The following is a 15,937-nucleotide window of genomic DNA, read 5'->3' on the forward strand; positions in this document are numbered from 1 at the left end:
TAATTTTCATAACGCGATAATTTGCTGTGTAATTAATTAATCTAATTAATGCGATAAACTGATAAACTAGTTTAAATATCAACATTATCTGGCCATCTTCAAACTCCTCTGACCTCATCTTTCCAAAGACCAGAGATGCAACGGACGGACACGCACGCGCACGCACACACATACACACACACACACACACACACACACACACACACACACACACACACACACACACACACACACACACACACACAGAAAGGGAGAATGGCTTATAGCAAACTTAATGATTTTAGAATATTTCAGCTAATGAAGTTAAATGTTTATTAACTATCCAGTTAGTTTTTATAGTGTAACGTTTGGCTACTTGAGGGCTCAGCCCCCCCCCCCCCCCCCCCCCCCTTTCGTCACTATTGGAACTCTGATTTATCACTGTGCCTGAGAGCAGCTCAGTGGCCTCGTGGGTAGAGTGTCCGCCCTGAGTTCGGGAGGCTGGGAGTTCAAGCCCCGGCCGAGTCATACCAAAGACTATTTAAAAAATGGTACCCATAGCCTCCCTGCTTGACACTCAGCATCAAGGGTTGGTTTGGGGGGAAGTCCTTGCGACATACTAGCGTCATGTCCAAGGGGTGTACTTGTACATCAAGCTGCCTCACGCTACGGAAACAGGAGATAGGCTCCTGCCCCATGTGCCGTTACGGCTCGAGAACCATTGGTTCTCAAAGGCAACTTCTGAGAGCGTTTCCCGGGTTAGCTTAGTTAGCTTTAGCAGCTAACGTTAGTTAACACTTTGAGTGCAACGGACGAGATATCTCATTATTTCAATCCAACCGTTGAGTGCCAGGAACGAGATATGCCGTTTTTTTATCGATATTTCTTTTATTAGCGATTTCCATTCATATTTCATCAGTGCTGCAAACTAACTAGAAGTTACATTTATCAGAAATCACGAATGTCTTTCATTTCAGAAATATGTCAAAATAGAAATTATTGCATTTTTTACTGCTTTGAAATGTTCTTTCTCTGTTCCCTTATTTGCAAAACTTAATACAACTTGTAAATGAGTTAATTATTGTTAGATTGTCCGACAGTATGTGTTCCCGAAGCTTGGGAAAGGACTACAATTTGCGGGGAGCGGAGCCTCTGAAGGGTGTGTGCGAGCGCCTGTTCATTACAGCTCATTAATTACACGGTACTTGAGAGGTGCTAAAGCAGACACAGAGCTCTGCTTTCATCATAGGAGAGAACGAAAACGTTCGAAAAAAGCATGCACTTCTATCTTAACACTTTCAGTGCCGGCCTCCGTTTCCTATTTACCCCCTTGAATGCCACCACCCACTTCAATGATAGAGCTCTCATATTTGCGAACGCATAAACTATATCTTAAATTATGGCTATGTGTCTAATCTGGCCGTCGCTTATCAATGACTTGTTTGCAGTCAACATTGTCGAAACATTGTTTTTTAATGGGTTCATTTCCGTTTTATACCATTTTGAAAAACGCTAGTTTCTTGAAACTTCCAGAAGATTTCAGAAGATTCTGTGATAAACGCCCTTTACTGTAATACACAAAACGTTGTAATTTTTTGGCCTATTTATGAATTATTTTCAAATAAACGCTAGATTATCGATACTAGTATATGTGTACTTATGCACGCTATAGAAGCGGGCTGAAAAATCGATTATCTTATTTCCTGATTGCACACACACACGCTGATATATAGGTGAAAATAGCTCTGATTATCCCAATACTGGTAAAATAGATTCCTTACCTCAGATCAGATGTTCTCCAAAAGGATTATTCCAAATCCTGATCGCCATTCCAAATATCGATCGCGTTTATTGATCCAACGCTGGGTACTGAAAATATATATTCCACGCTGTTCTGAGGCTCCACAATGAGTCCGATCGGCTCGGGTTACTTGCCTGAGAAGTAAAATGTGGATTCCAGATTTTTCTTTTCTCATCCATTTTCATTGAGTCCATTCCAATGCATGCATTACCATCTGGGAGACGATAGGGGGCGGTATTTTCCCTATTCGAGTTCAGACGGATCCCCACTGGTAACGTGAGGCTAGATTGATGAAATATGAATGGAAATCGCTAATAAAAAAAATAACGATAAAAAAAACTGCATATCTCGTTCCTTGCACTCAACGGTTGGCATGAAATAACGAGATATCTCGTCCGTGGCACTCAAAGTGTTAACAAGCACCAGAGACAAGCACCTCTCTATATATCATTTACACGAGTATTCTGGTGGCCGTATTGTCGCCCGACATTAAACAGCAGTCTGTTATAATTAAATCACATTTAACATGTTTTTTGTTTTGATCCACTTTTTCTCCCATTTTTCTATATTTTCTCCCATCCCAATTTCGTATCATCCAATTCAACCCTCCCCTGTCACGGACGCTGTTTCTTGCCTCCCACAAGCCGGCTGCAATGTGGAGTAAGTCATACATAGCACAAGTCCCCTCCGGTACTTGAGGTAACAGCAGTCGCATCTTTTCACCTGCGCAGCTCGATCTCTCAGTGGCGAGGAGTAACGCGTGGGAGGCTCACGCTGCCCCCGACACTTCCTGATTCTACTGCGCAGGCGCACCAACCGACCTGTACGAGTCGCTGTCCACAACGCCCGATCCCCACCCATCAGTTTCCCACCCCCTAATACGGCCAATGTGTATTAGTACGGACGACCAGCTAAACTGAAAGCAAATGTGGTGCGCTGGTCTCGAACTGACGAGCCCAGCGTCTCCAGCATTTCGTGGCGAGTGCCTTGCCCACTACACCACGTAGCCGCCCATCACATTTAACATGTTAAGAATTTTATGAGCGAACGAATTTCGTTAGATTGGATTTAATGCTACCTAATGTCATATCAATAAATTTAATCGACTACAGTTGAGTGGGGGGGGGGGGGGGGGGGGGGCTTTTTTTGTTATTGGCTGGCTGGCCGACTGCGACTCGCTCGTTCTCTGCTGTCTGTCGGCACCCACGCACGTCAACCCATTTGAGGAAGTAATTCCTCAAGCTGCATTAACAGAAACTTGATTAATATATTAATATCTTGACTAACAATTACCAACAGCTCAACTCTTCCATAAAGTCCATGACATAAGTTCATGAGATGCTCTGTTCTCTTGTTTATCATCATGTTTCTTTCTTTAAACAATATTTGTATTGGGTTTTACAGTACACAAGTCAGGTTTTCATTGCCATAAATTATTTTTAGTTCCTTTTCTCCACAAGTGTACACAAGTATACCCACATACCCCCTCCCACTACAGAAGGTTAACCTTTCACTACCACATTACAGAAGGTTAACCTTTCACTACCACACTACAGAAGGTTAACCTTTCACTACCACACTACATACGGTTAACACATTCACTACCACACTACAGAAGGTTAACCTTTCACTACCACACTACAGAAGGTTCACTTTTCACTACCACACTACAGACGGTTAACCTTTCACTACCACACTACAGAAGGTTAACCTTTCACTACCACATTACAGAAGGTTAACCTTTCACTACCACACTCCTCACTGTATGACCCGCATTTCTCTGTATGCCCTGGTATGTATGTGACAAATAAACCTCTTGATTCTTAAGGTAGTGGTTGCAGTTTGCACGGTCACAAGACAAAGTCATTGTAATAACAAAGGCCCTCAGGCCATGTCCAGACTAAACCGATTTTGGTTGTATCAGGCAAAGTATTTGATCGTATGTACCTTTCATCCACATGGAACTGCGTTCTGGCAGCCTGAAGACGATACTTTCTGAGACCGGCTTCCAGAGTGCGCAATTCTGAAGACACCCCCCTTGCATCACCATCTTTACAAGTGAAACGCGGTTTCTCCTGAACCGATGGCACGATAGCCCACCTCTCCCTTACCCCTCGTGTGAAAACATCACAACAACAATGGCATGTACAGAGTAGTTGCGTTCGTGTTACAGAAGCTATTGAGCTTGATCTGGCTTTTACAGCTAAATGTACTGCGCCTGTACTACCACCGTCGACAACAGATTGACATCTCCCTTAATCCGCATGCAAAACCCAGCCAACAAAAAAAGAAACGAAAACGAAACTAAAAAGATCTAAATCGTTTTAGTCTGGACAAGGCCTCAGACTGGAAAGCTGTCGGGTGTTAAATGCTCTAGAGAGGAGGGGTGCCATGCATTACAATGAATTCTGGGTAGTTGTAGTTGTCTTACATTGTAAGCGAATTGCCCCCTTCTGTCTAAAGGCCCTTTATCTCTGAATACGTTTTTGTGATATCACCATGATTCATAGGACATAGCTTGAAAGTATCCCCCCAAAATGTTCAAGTGATGGCTTATTTTGAAGGTATGAATCTGTACTTTCATATCATGTAAAAAATAATAATATTTGAAGATGGCTCTAAAGGACCCAAGGTCTATACCTGCCTGGTCACAATTGCTCGTCATTGAAGGTCTGCGCTGGTCTGTGTCTATTATGAAATGACAATTGGAATTTTGATTTTGATTATTTTTTAAATGGTCTTAGGTACCGAAATGTGGCACCGATTGATCTAAAGTGAATCGGTACTCTGTAGTACAGACGTAATTCGGTTGGTACCCATAAAAGTTCCCAACCCTACTGTTTATCATTTCCTTCCAAGATGTCTCAAGCGATCTCCTCTCCTCTCTCCTGACAGATCTCCTTTCCTCTCTCCTGACAGATCTGGAGTCCGCCATCATATGCAACTACTCTAGTCTCACATGGACTCCCCGCAGTCGCCATGAGAACGCCACACCTGTCTGCAAGAGCAAAACTAAAGTGCATCAGCCACTTTATTATACATGTTATTGTTACTACGCCACATTCTTTTTAAAGCCGCTTTTTCAAGATATTTCTTTTTTATTTGCCAACCAGTTGTTGTTATTATTTTTTGCATCATTTCTGCTTTTTATTCTTCTTCTTTCCTTTTATTGTTTCTGTCACTGGAACGCCAGAGGGATTTTTGGGCCAATCACGGATGTCGGTTGCTCCTATTTCTGTGTTGTTCTGGTGTATGTGTCTCAGTATGTGACGGTGCAGTCCGGTGGGAATCTATTCACCACTTCTTAAAAATGATCTTAATCATTAGTCATCATCACCACCATCATCAACCTTACTATCAATGCTGCCAAATGTTTGTATGAAGTAGGAACCCGGACTGGAATCTGGACCGGGTTTAATCTAAACTACTGATGACCTTCATCTTAAAACCCTCCTCTTCACACTGAGACACAGGACTCTCCGATCCTCATCCTCCATTCTGTCTGTCTGTCTGTCTGCCTGCCTGCCTGCCTGCCTGTCAATCATATCAGTCTGCCAGTTGAACAGTGTGTGTGTGTCACCATGGCCAAAGCACTTAACCTAATTCTATCTGGATGTTTGTCTTCATCTACACAGTAGTAAAGTACATAGTACAGTTGGTATGTCTTCATGTACACAGTAGTAAAGTACCTGGTACACTTAGTTTGTCCTTATCCAGACAGTACACAGTGTGGGGGAGGTAGTTTAGCCTGTGAGTAAATTAGTGTAGACTGAGAAAACATTATAGGATGTGAACATATTTATAGTTTTATGTCGACAGTATGTATGGTCATGCATACTTTCTCACACACACACACACACACACACACACATGTATGTCTACGTGCACATGCTCACACATACAGAAGCACACACACACTACATTGAGTTTAAATATGTGCAGGAGACACTGCAGGACTAGAGAGGAATATATAGGACATGAAAGGGATTGTTTTAACACTGGGGACTAGGGGGCCTGGTGGAAGAGTAGATGGGGTCATTGTGCATCTGTCTGGTCTTCATCAACTTCGTAAAGTCAACTATATTATGTGACCTAATGGTATAAACAAAGTGACAGCATTCAGGTCGCTAGTGAGGTCAGCAAGTCGAGGACCAATCTAATCCAAGGCAGCAGATTCTGTATATTATTCAACCTCAGTCAAGATGCAGGTGGTTTGATCAACCTGTGGTCTCAGTGCTGTCATGGTGCTGTCCTGTGGTCTCGGTGCTGTCCTGTGGTCTCAGTGCTGCCATCGTACTGTCCTGTGGTCCCAGTGCTGCCATGGAGCTGTCCTGTGGTCCCAGTACTGCCATGGTACTGTCCTGTGGTCCCAGTACTGCCATGGTACTGTCCTGTGGTCCCAGTGCTGCCATGGAGCTGTCCTGTGGTCCCAGTACTGCCATGGTACTGTCCTGTGGTCCCAGTACTGCCATGGTACTGTCCTGTGGTCCCAGTGCTGCCATGGAGCTGTCCTGTGGTCCCAGTACTGCCATGGTACTGTCCTGTGGTCCCAGTACTGCCATGGTACTGTCCTGTGGTCCCAGTACTGCCATGGTACTGTCCTGTGGTCTCAGTGCTGCCATGGTACTGTCCTGTGGTCCCAGTACTGCCATGGTACTGTCCTGTGGTCCCAGTGCTGCCATGGAGCTGTCCTGTGGTCCCAGTACTGCCATGGTACTGTCCTGTGGTCCCAGTACTGCCATGGTACTGTCCTGTGGTCTCAGTGCTGCCATGGTACTGTCCTGTGGTCCCAGTACTGCCATGGTACTGTCCTGTGGTCCCAGTGCTGCCATGGAGCTGTCCTGTGGTGTCCGTGCTTATTTTCTAGAAGAGTTATGGGTTATTCTACTGCTACTCAAGTAACATGGTTAGTCTACTGCTACTAGGGTAACATGGCTTAGTCTACTACTAGGGTAACATGGGTTATTCTACTGCTACTAGGGTAACATGGGTTATTCTACTGCTACTAGGGTAACATGGGTTATTCTACTGCTACTAGGGTAACATGGGTTATTCTACTGCTACTAGGGTAACATGGGTTATTCTACTAAAGAAAGCCCAGATCATTAGAAAAACAACCCCCATTTACAGCCTGAGATCAAGTGGTTTAATGTTGCAATAATATAATAGTCTTATTATTGGAATAATCTCTAGACATGGATTCCAGCCTCCATCCAAGAATAATCACATTTACTGTTGAGCAGAATAGAATATCAACGATTTGGTTACTAATAACTAAAGAAGAAAAAAGGCGATCATTACTCTTAACAGGTGCCCAGACTGTAGATTATTACTATAATTTATCTCTATGTAACGGGTGCCCAGGCTGTGTGGATTATTACTGTAATTTATCTATGTAACAGGTACATAGAAGAGCCAGGCCATTTATATTGTAATTTAATAATAAAATAATAAAGTTGTTCTGTAAAGTCAGTCATAGGATGAATCCTCGCAGAAAAACCTTATTTCTCAAAAAAGTCACCATTACTGAAATTTAATTATTAGCGTTGATAACAATAATAATCTCTAGAGTAACATGGTGTCGTGATGCTGCGAGTTCAGTTTTAGTTCAGAATTATGGAAATATAAACTGCAGAATTTAAGTTACACGGTTTTCCAGCGACAACAGTGATATTATAATGTTACTTTTCATATGCATTTATTTAACCAACTACTACTTCAACTCAGCATTTCTCAATTAAGTATTTTTTTATCATTTTTTTTTACTTCAGTGGTCATGCGAATTCAGTCGATTCAGGAAGTGGATCCTGAGAAGCGCCTGGCAACCTCTCATTCACTTATAAATGATGGTTCCTATTTCTGTTATGCATGGATTGAATCAGAAAGGATTGTTCCTGTTCGTTGTTCGTACACCATGAGGAAATACAAACATGAAGTATTTTAATACCCCCCCCTCACACACACACACTACCTCTGAACATCTGTCCTCTAGTGTCTCCGATGGGGAGCCATTTCATAGTGTTGCTGGTGAGGAGGGGGACTAACCAAATTGAAAATGTTAATTATCCCATGGAGGGTGTTGATTGGGTAGAGAGGACTGAGGTGGATGATGATTGGGTAGAGTGGACATTACTCGGTGCTCACTTCCAGCTGTAAACCAGAGGATATTACCAATCCCTCGAACAGACACCTCCCATCCCCTTCACCCTGTGCCAATCAATCAGTTAATATTGTTTGGTCTGTTTTACTCTGTAGAGGTAACTTTCAGGTCCTTGTGTCTAGCCATCATCTTCCTGTGTTTTCCTGTTGCTGTCCTGTTTAACATCACTGCTTTTGATTTCACTTAATGTCAAGATCGTCATTAGAAGTCATCACATCCACACCAATGTGTCACATTCAACCTGACACATGCACCCCAACCCCTCACATTCAACCTGACACATGCACCCCAACCCCTCACATTCAACCTGACACATGCACCCCAACCCCTCACATTCAACCTGACACATGCACCCCAACCCCTCACATTCAACCTGACACATGCACCCCAACCCCTCACATTCAACCTGACACATGCACCCCAACCCCTCACATTCAACCTGACACATGCACCCCAACCCCTAACATTCAACCTGACACATGTACCCCAACCCCTAACATTCAACCTGACATGTACCCCAACCCCTCACATTCAACCTGACACATGCACCCCAACCCCTAACATTCAACCTGACATGTACCCCAACCCCTCACATTCAACCTGACACATGCACCCCAACCCCTCACATTCAACCTGACACATGCACCCCAACCCCTCACATTCAACCTGACACATCCAACACAACAGGACAATATCAGGAGAAAATTATGCATGTTCTTTTGGTCATAACGCAGTTACACAGTTCCTGCAGGAACACATCGTCATAACTCATAGTTAACCCATTGACATCGGGAAACACATTTGTGTGTATATACGTGTGTATATACCTTTAACAACGGGATACGCATTCGTGCGTAGGTGGTTCACAGCGGGAAACACATTGGTGCGTCTTTCAGCTGTGACTCATTTTCAAGGCCAGTAACCAATGATATGCGCCTTCATTGGCCGAAACCCCACGTGGGTAAGTCCAGGCACACAGTTGGCGAACCTCAAACCTCTAGTCATTTATTCTACTTACTGACAAGACATTATGAGCTGCAGTACATTTTAATAACCACAGTTCATTCTGAGTAGCGTTCTAACAGCGGTTGACTCCAACAAGGAAAAGACACGCTCACGGCAGTGGAAACTCAACCTTTTATTTGCCAACAATCTGTGCCTCCTGCACTCAGGGGTGTCGCGGTAGGCAGGGTTACTGTTAACAAAGAATGATATGTTTTGTATAATTTGTCAGATAAATGTAGGTATTGGTTCAGAGGAGTCATTTCATCATAATTTTGATTTGATCAACTTTATACGGATGAAATATCACTCACTTATCTGTAAATACCTCCATGTTAACTCTAGGAACTAGATTTAAGGGGAAACCTTATTGGTGCACAGCTCCCATCCTCATCTCTTTATCTTGTCCTGTCATTAGATGGCCCTCACAACCCGTTAATCACAGTCATATGGAATAATGATAGTGATCAATTGATGACAGTAATTATCACATTGTATGGAAATGTATTTACTGATATGGGGCAAGCTCTACCAAGCCCTCTTGAACACCAGATGGCACCACCACCATAACATTTCCAGTGGGTTTGTTTTGAGTAATCTGTCGGTACCTACACAATCAGACACAGCAACTGTGTCAGGAGGGTAGGAGAAGCCAGAGCTGTGTGAAACACAGTAAACGAACTAACTTATAATGTCAGTAATGAATAGAAATATGACATCTGTGTCACATGTTTTTATTTTTTGTATATATATTTGCACTTAATGTGAAAGAAGCAAGCAGGATGTGTTTTGGGTCATTCCTCAAGTCTGTCTTCAGGCGTCATTCCAGTGTTAGGACGAGGTTTATGTGATCATGCTCGTTGATGTGATTTTGTATCTTCATTTCAACCGTCTTCATCTCTACAGGGAGTGAAGATCCACCTGCGCACTCTCGCTCCATCATCTCTCCTCCCCTCTGTGTTTTTCTTGCAGTCACTCATATCTTATGGCTTAGAAATTAAGCTACTCTGTGTATATAGCAGGCTCTTAAATGTCTTTAATGTTCTGAAACAGCTGTTTTTTCTGTTTTCCCCCCTCAAAACGGAGTAAGTTGAAATGTGATGCAAAAAGTGGAAATTCCTTGTCTTCCAGAAATACTTGTGTCCCGGAGCAAGTATTAGGAACAACCCAACCCCCCCCCCCCCCCCCCACCCCACCCCCAAGTATGGAAGTTGTAGTCTGGTACCCAGTTTGCACATGCTAAGGTATGTCAGTTACCGTAAGGTTGTGTTACAAACTGAAGCCCAACGTCTTTTCAGCGTTGAGAGAAGTTCATTGTATGTTAGCTATTTTGGTCCAGTGTTAAAGGGGAATAGTACTCAGCCTGTGGCTCTCGGACTAGTAATGTGTAAACATGAACAACTTCCTCCTGAAGCCAGGAGACTGGCTGGAGTGGTTTTTGATGTGACTGGTCCAGACCATGCATTTGTGCTGTAGTGGTATTCTCCTTTAAGGACCTGCGTCAGGCTTGTGATATGAAGTGTAAATCTTATTTTATTTTTTATTTTTATTTGAAGATCAGTTAGTGATCATAGTACTATAACTAAGCCAAGTTTGTTATTGTATAATATTTACTGTAAAATGTAGAACATTGAATAACTATTAAAATTTCCTATAAAAGGAACCTTGTTTCTTAATTGTCCTTCAAAACTGAGTGCACCCAGTAGTTGCTAGCCCCACAGCAACTACCACCAAGGAGCCCTTGAGCAAGGCACTTAACCCTTAGCTGCCACAGTAGAGCTATTTGGTATGCATTTCAGGAAGACTAGCTCAACCAGGCAGCTGTGTATCCCCTGTGCTCCAAAGTAGGGTGAATGTTTATCCACTGTGCTATAACGTAGGATGAATGTTTATCTCCTGTGTTCTAAAGTAGAGTGAATGTTTATCCCTTGTGCTTTAAAGTAGGGTGCATGTTTACCACTTTTTCTATAAAGTAGGATGAACTTTTATCCTGTATGCCCTAAAGTATGATGAATGTTTATCCCTTGTAGGGTGAATTTCTATTCATTGTGCTCTAAAGTAGGGTGCATGTTTATCCCTTGTGCCCTAAAGTAGGGTGAATGTTTACTCTATTTGCTATAAAGAAGAAGTTGCCGTTGAGAACCAATGGTTCTCGAGCCGTAACGGCACATGGGGCAGGAGCCTATCTCCTGTTTCCGTAGCGTGAGGCAGCTTGATGTACACCCCTTGGACATGACACTAGTATGTCGCAAGGACTTCCCCCCAAACCAACCCTTGATGCTGAGTGTCAAGCAGGGAGGCTATGGGTACCATTTTTAAATAGTCTTTGGTATGACTTGGCCGGGGCTTGAACTCCCAGCCTTCTGAACTCAGGGCGGACACTCTACCCACGAGGCCACTGAGCCGGCTATAAAGAAGGGTGAATGTTTATCCCTGTACCCTAAAGTAGGTTGAATGTTTATGTGCAGGTTATTATCTGACTGCTTAGATACACAGAGCACATACACAGTGCAACACACAAGAGGGGCTGAGCTTGGCAGGGTAAGTTATTTTACCAGTAGTCTTGCATAGCCATAGCCCTCTCTTCACTACGTTAGCACTGTGCCAGCGCCGGAGAGAGGTCTGGCTGAACCTATTATCATTCCGCTATAGTACTCCTGAGCCACTATCGACACAACATATAACATACAGTATATACACTTCTCAAAGAAATAAAGGGAACACAATCATTACAATGTAACTCCAAGTCAATCACACTTCTGGGATATCAGCCTGTCCAGTTAGGAAGCAACACTGATTGTGAATCAATTTCACCTGCTGTTGTGCAAATGGAACAGACAGCAGGTGGAAATTAGTGGCAATTTGCAAGACAACCCCTATAAAGGAATGGTTCTGCAGGTGGTGGCCACAGACCATTTTCCTGTCCTCATCTTTTCCGGGTGGTTTTTGATTACTTTTGCATTTTGCCAGTGCCCTCACCACTTGAGGTAGCATGAGGCGGTGTCTGCAAGCCACAGAAGTTGCTCAGGTAGTGCAGCTCCAGGATGGCACATCAATGCGCGCTGTGGCAAGAAGGTTTGCCGTGTCTCCCAGCACAGTGTCAAAAGCATGGAGGAGATACCAGGAGCCAGGCCAGTACATCAGAAGAGGGGGCCGTAGGAGGACAACAACCCAGCAGCAGGACCGCTATCTGGTCCTTTGTGCAAGGAAGAACAGGAGGAGCTCTGCCAGAGGCAGAGCCCTACAAAACGACCTCCAGCAGGCCACTAATGTGCATGTTTCTGCTCAAACTGTGAGAAGCAGACTCCATGAGGTTGGTATGAAGGCCCGACGTCCACCAGTGGGGCCTGTGCTCGCAGCCCAACACCGTGCAGCCAGATTGGCATTTGCCAGAGAACACCAGGATTGGCAGATTCGCCATTGGCACCCTGTGCTCTTCACGGATGAGAGCAGGTTCACACTGAGCACATGTGACAGACGTGACAGAGTCTGGAGACGCCGTGGAGAACGTAATGCTGCCTGCAACATCCTCCAGCATGACCTGTTTGGCGGTGGGTCAGTGATGGTCTGGGGAGGCATATCCCTGGAGGGCCGCACAGACCTCTATGTGCTAGCCAGAGGTACCGGGATGAGATCCTCAGACCCATTGTCAGGCCATATGCTGGTGCAGTGGGCCCTGGGTTCCTTCTCATGCATGACAATGCTCGGCCTCATGTGGCTGGAGTGGGTCAGCAGTTCCTGCATGACGAAGGCATTGATGCTATGCACTGGCCTGCCCGTTCCCCAGACCTGAATCCAATCAAGCACCTCTGGGACATTATGTCTCGCTCCATCCACCGACGCCACATCGCACCACAGACTGTCCAGGAGTTGACTGATGCCCTGATCCAGGTCTGGGAGGAGATCCCTCAGGAGAACATCCATCGTCTCATCAGGAGCCTCATCAGGAGCATGCCCAGACGTTGTAGGGCGTGCATACAGGCACGTGGAGGCCACACACACTACTGAGCCTCATTTTGAATTGTCTTGAGGAATTTCCACAGAAGTTGGATCAGCCTGTGATCTGATTTTCCCACTTTTATTTAGAGTATGAATCTGAATCCAGACCTCCATGGGTTGATTTTGATTTCCATTGATCATTCTTATGTTATTTTGTTCTCAACGCATTCCACTATGTAATGAATAATGATTCAACTGGAATATTTCATTCATTGAGATCTAGGATGTGTTGTTTAAGTGTTACCTTTATTTTATTAGCAGTGTATAACATGACATACAGTATATATAACTGACCTCTGCCCTCCCAGTCCACGGTCTCTCTGCCTACCTGTCTTCTGTCCTTGGCAGTATCTGTCATGTGTAAGTAAGTCCTCATGACAGATTGAAGAGAGTTTGAGGTTTATATTGACAGATGTGATGATGCCAGAGGTGATGAGTCATCCCTTGACACGCCTCATCGCTCAGCAGACGGGTTGGTACAGAAACGGGAGAAACACACTCAGCTAATCACAGGTGTGTAAATCCCAGCCATCGCTGCAACACCATCAGTGCCACATGAAATTATGAGATGGATGCAAGATGGGGGGCCTGTGTTTTATCGCTATGCTTTTACAGGATTAGTGTTAGAGTGTAAACTGTGAACTGTGTTGTAACGGTTCGGCTTAGTAACAGTTAAGAGTTAGTAACTGGTGAAATCTTGGAGTGGAGTACAGGCAGAAAAGATAATAGAAATAATATCAAATTAGATAAAATCATATACAATTATAACATATAATATACAATATAATAGAACATCCAATCCACTTTATTTATAAAGCACATTTAAAAACAACCAAATTGACTAGTGCTGTACAAGTCCCACAACATAAGATAAAAACATAAAAAATTAAATAAAAGCACACTATGAAAACATATACAATATGTCACATAAAAAAGGCAGGTCTCTCAAAAACTGTTTAAACACCAAAAGCCAGAGCAAATAAATGTGTTTTGAGGCGTGATTTAAACACTTGCAGAGTGGGGGCCTGCCTAACATGCAGTGGCAGCTCATTCCAGAGCTTTGGGGCTGCCACAGCAAAAGCACGGACTCGGGAACAGCCAAGAGGAGCTGGTCAGAGGACCTGAGGGACCTTGGAGGAACATAAAGTTCCAGCAGGTCCGATAAGTAACCCGGTGCCAAGCCGTTCAAACATTTAACACTTTCCGTGCCACAGGCACCGTCCGGTGCCCTGGAACCCCATTGAATGCCAACGCCCACTTCAATGATAGAGCTCTTGTGATGCCCACTAGTAGTGGTATCACGTTAATATCATTAGATTATGTGTCAAAACGGTGTGAACATACTGGTACAGGATTACCTCCATCAGAAACAAGGTAGAACAGTCATGTCATACTTAATGGACAACATTAATATAATTTGGTCAATAGGTGGCAGTATAGGACTTGTGTTTAGTAACTTCGCCTTCTAGGGAACTACTTTGCTACCTACAGGCGCACGAGGCGAGTTGATCCTCACAACTGAGAGGATTCAGAACCAGTAACATCATGTCCGCGCCTCCTTTTGTCCGTGACTAACTACAACCTGTTTCATAGGTGGGTAAATAATACATTACAAAACACACAGTCTCTGGAGCGTAACAGTAAGAAGCATTTTGTATAAAAGTATTCTGTACTTCTGTATGACAACTATTAAAGAAACTTGAACTTGAAACTTGAAACATAAAGGTTAACAATAATACATGCAATGTCGAGAGCCCAATGAGGTGATGTTTGAGTCAAGTTTAAGAAGTTTAAGACGACAAGTAAAGTGATTTAGAAGTTGACCGTCCATTGATGGTGCCATGTCTCGTGGTACATTCAAATAGAGTGTTGAAATACAATTTCCCATTAATCATTAAAGTGTCGGAGCTAAGTATCCAAGGGGATTATAAATGTTATGTTTGGGAAATATGTACTGTTTGAGTTGAAATGTTGTTTGGTTGCTTTTTTCTTTTTGAAGGTGGAGAGAGTAGCATTGCTAGTGCCACAACAGTTTTATTTGAGTTTCATAACAGTACATTGTACTAAGCAATTGTTGGCTCATTAGTTTGTGATTCACATGCACTAAAATTCACCAGAATGCAGGAAATTAAGTCTTTGTAACAAAAAAAATCCTGGTGGGGGACCCCCAGACCCCCGCTTAAAAAGTGGCCTGACTGGGGCTATATTTCGCGCTATATCTCCCGGTATGAATTATTTCCCCAGTCCGGCCCTGCCTACGGGAGACTGCATTTCGAAACTGGCCCCTACAAATGTCCTAACCCAGTTGTACAGTAAATGACCAAGTATGGCTTTGTCAATATTCCAATGTACAGTGTGTGTCCCCCCCCTACCCAACCCCCCCCCCACCTCCAATGTACAGCCCCCACCCGGCACCCACCCACCCAACCTCCCCCAATGTACAGTTTCTACGTCAAATGTATATACACTCTTTTTCCGGACACTTTTTGTATCACAAACAGTACTGTATTTGCAAATCTGATATACATTTACATTTACATTTAGTCATTTAGCTGACGCTTTTATCCAAAGCGACTTACAAGTTCTGTACGACAAGCCATCAGGAAGGGCACAACTCTATCAGCTGAGTAACAATGTTCGTCAAAGTGTTGAGTGCTACAGTGTAGGTTAGTTTATTAGGACAAGTGCATGACAGTATGGTTAGTTAGGGTTAGATCATTTTTTTTTTTCATTTTTTTTTTTTTAATTCAGATAATGGTTGAAGAAGTGCGTCTTTAGTCGACGGCGAAAGATTGGACGTGTTTCGGCTGTCCTAACTGGGGTGGGTAGTTCATTCCACCATTGTGGGGCAAGGACTGAGAATAGGCGACTTCTCTTTGATGACCCTCCCGGAGCTTGGATAGGAGTAGGTCTGAGGCGGCCAGAAGAAGCAGAGCGTAGGGGTCTTGAGGGTGTGTAGTTAGAGACCATTGACCGGAGGTAGGCGGGAGCAGTTC

The 15,937-nt window shown here is 43.8% G+C and overlaps 1 protein-coding gene across 3 annotated transcripts in view; it reads left to right on the plus strand.

The window, feature by feature from the left end:
• fam168a (family with sequence similarity 168 member A) overlaps positions 1-10,594 on the plus strand; it is a 109,887-nt gene extending 99,293 nt beyond the window's left edge. For all 3 annotated transcript variants that reach the window (XM_084332012.1, XM_084332013.1, XM_084332014.1), the window contains one exon: positions 4,700-10,594. The gene's annotated coding sequence lies outside the window, so the exon portion shown is untranslated. The remainder of the gene's footprint in view (positions 1-4,699) is intronic.
• The last annotated feature ends 5,343 nt before the right edge of the window (positions 10,595-15,937 follow it).

This window comes from Notolepis coatsorum (assembly GCF_963971535.1).
Source record: "Notolepis coatsorum genome assembly, chromosome: 1".
In the NCBI taxonomy this organism is placed as follows: domain Eukaryota; kingdom Metazoa; phylum Chordata; class Actinopteri; order Aulopiformes; family Paralepididae; genus Notolepis; species Notolepis coatsorum.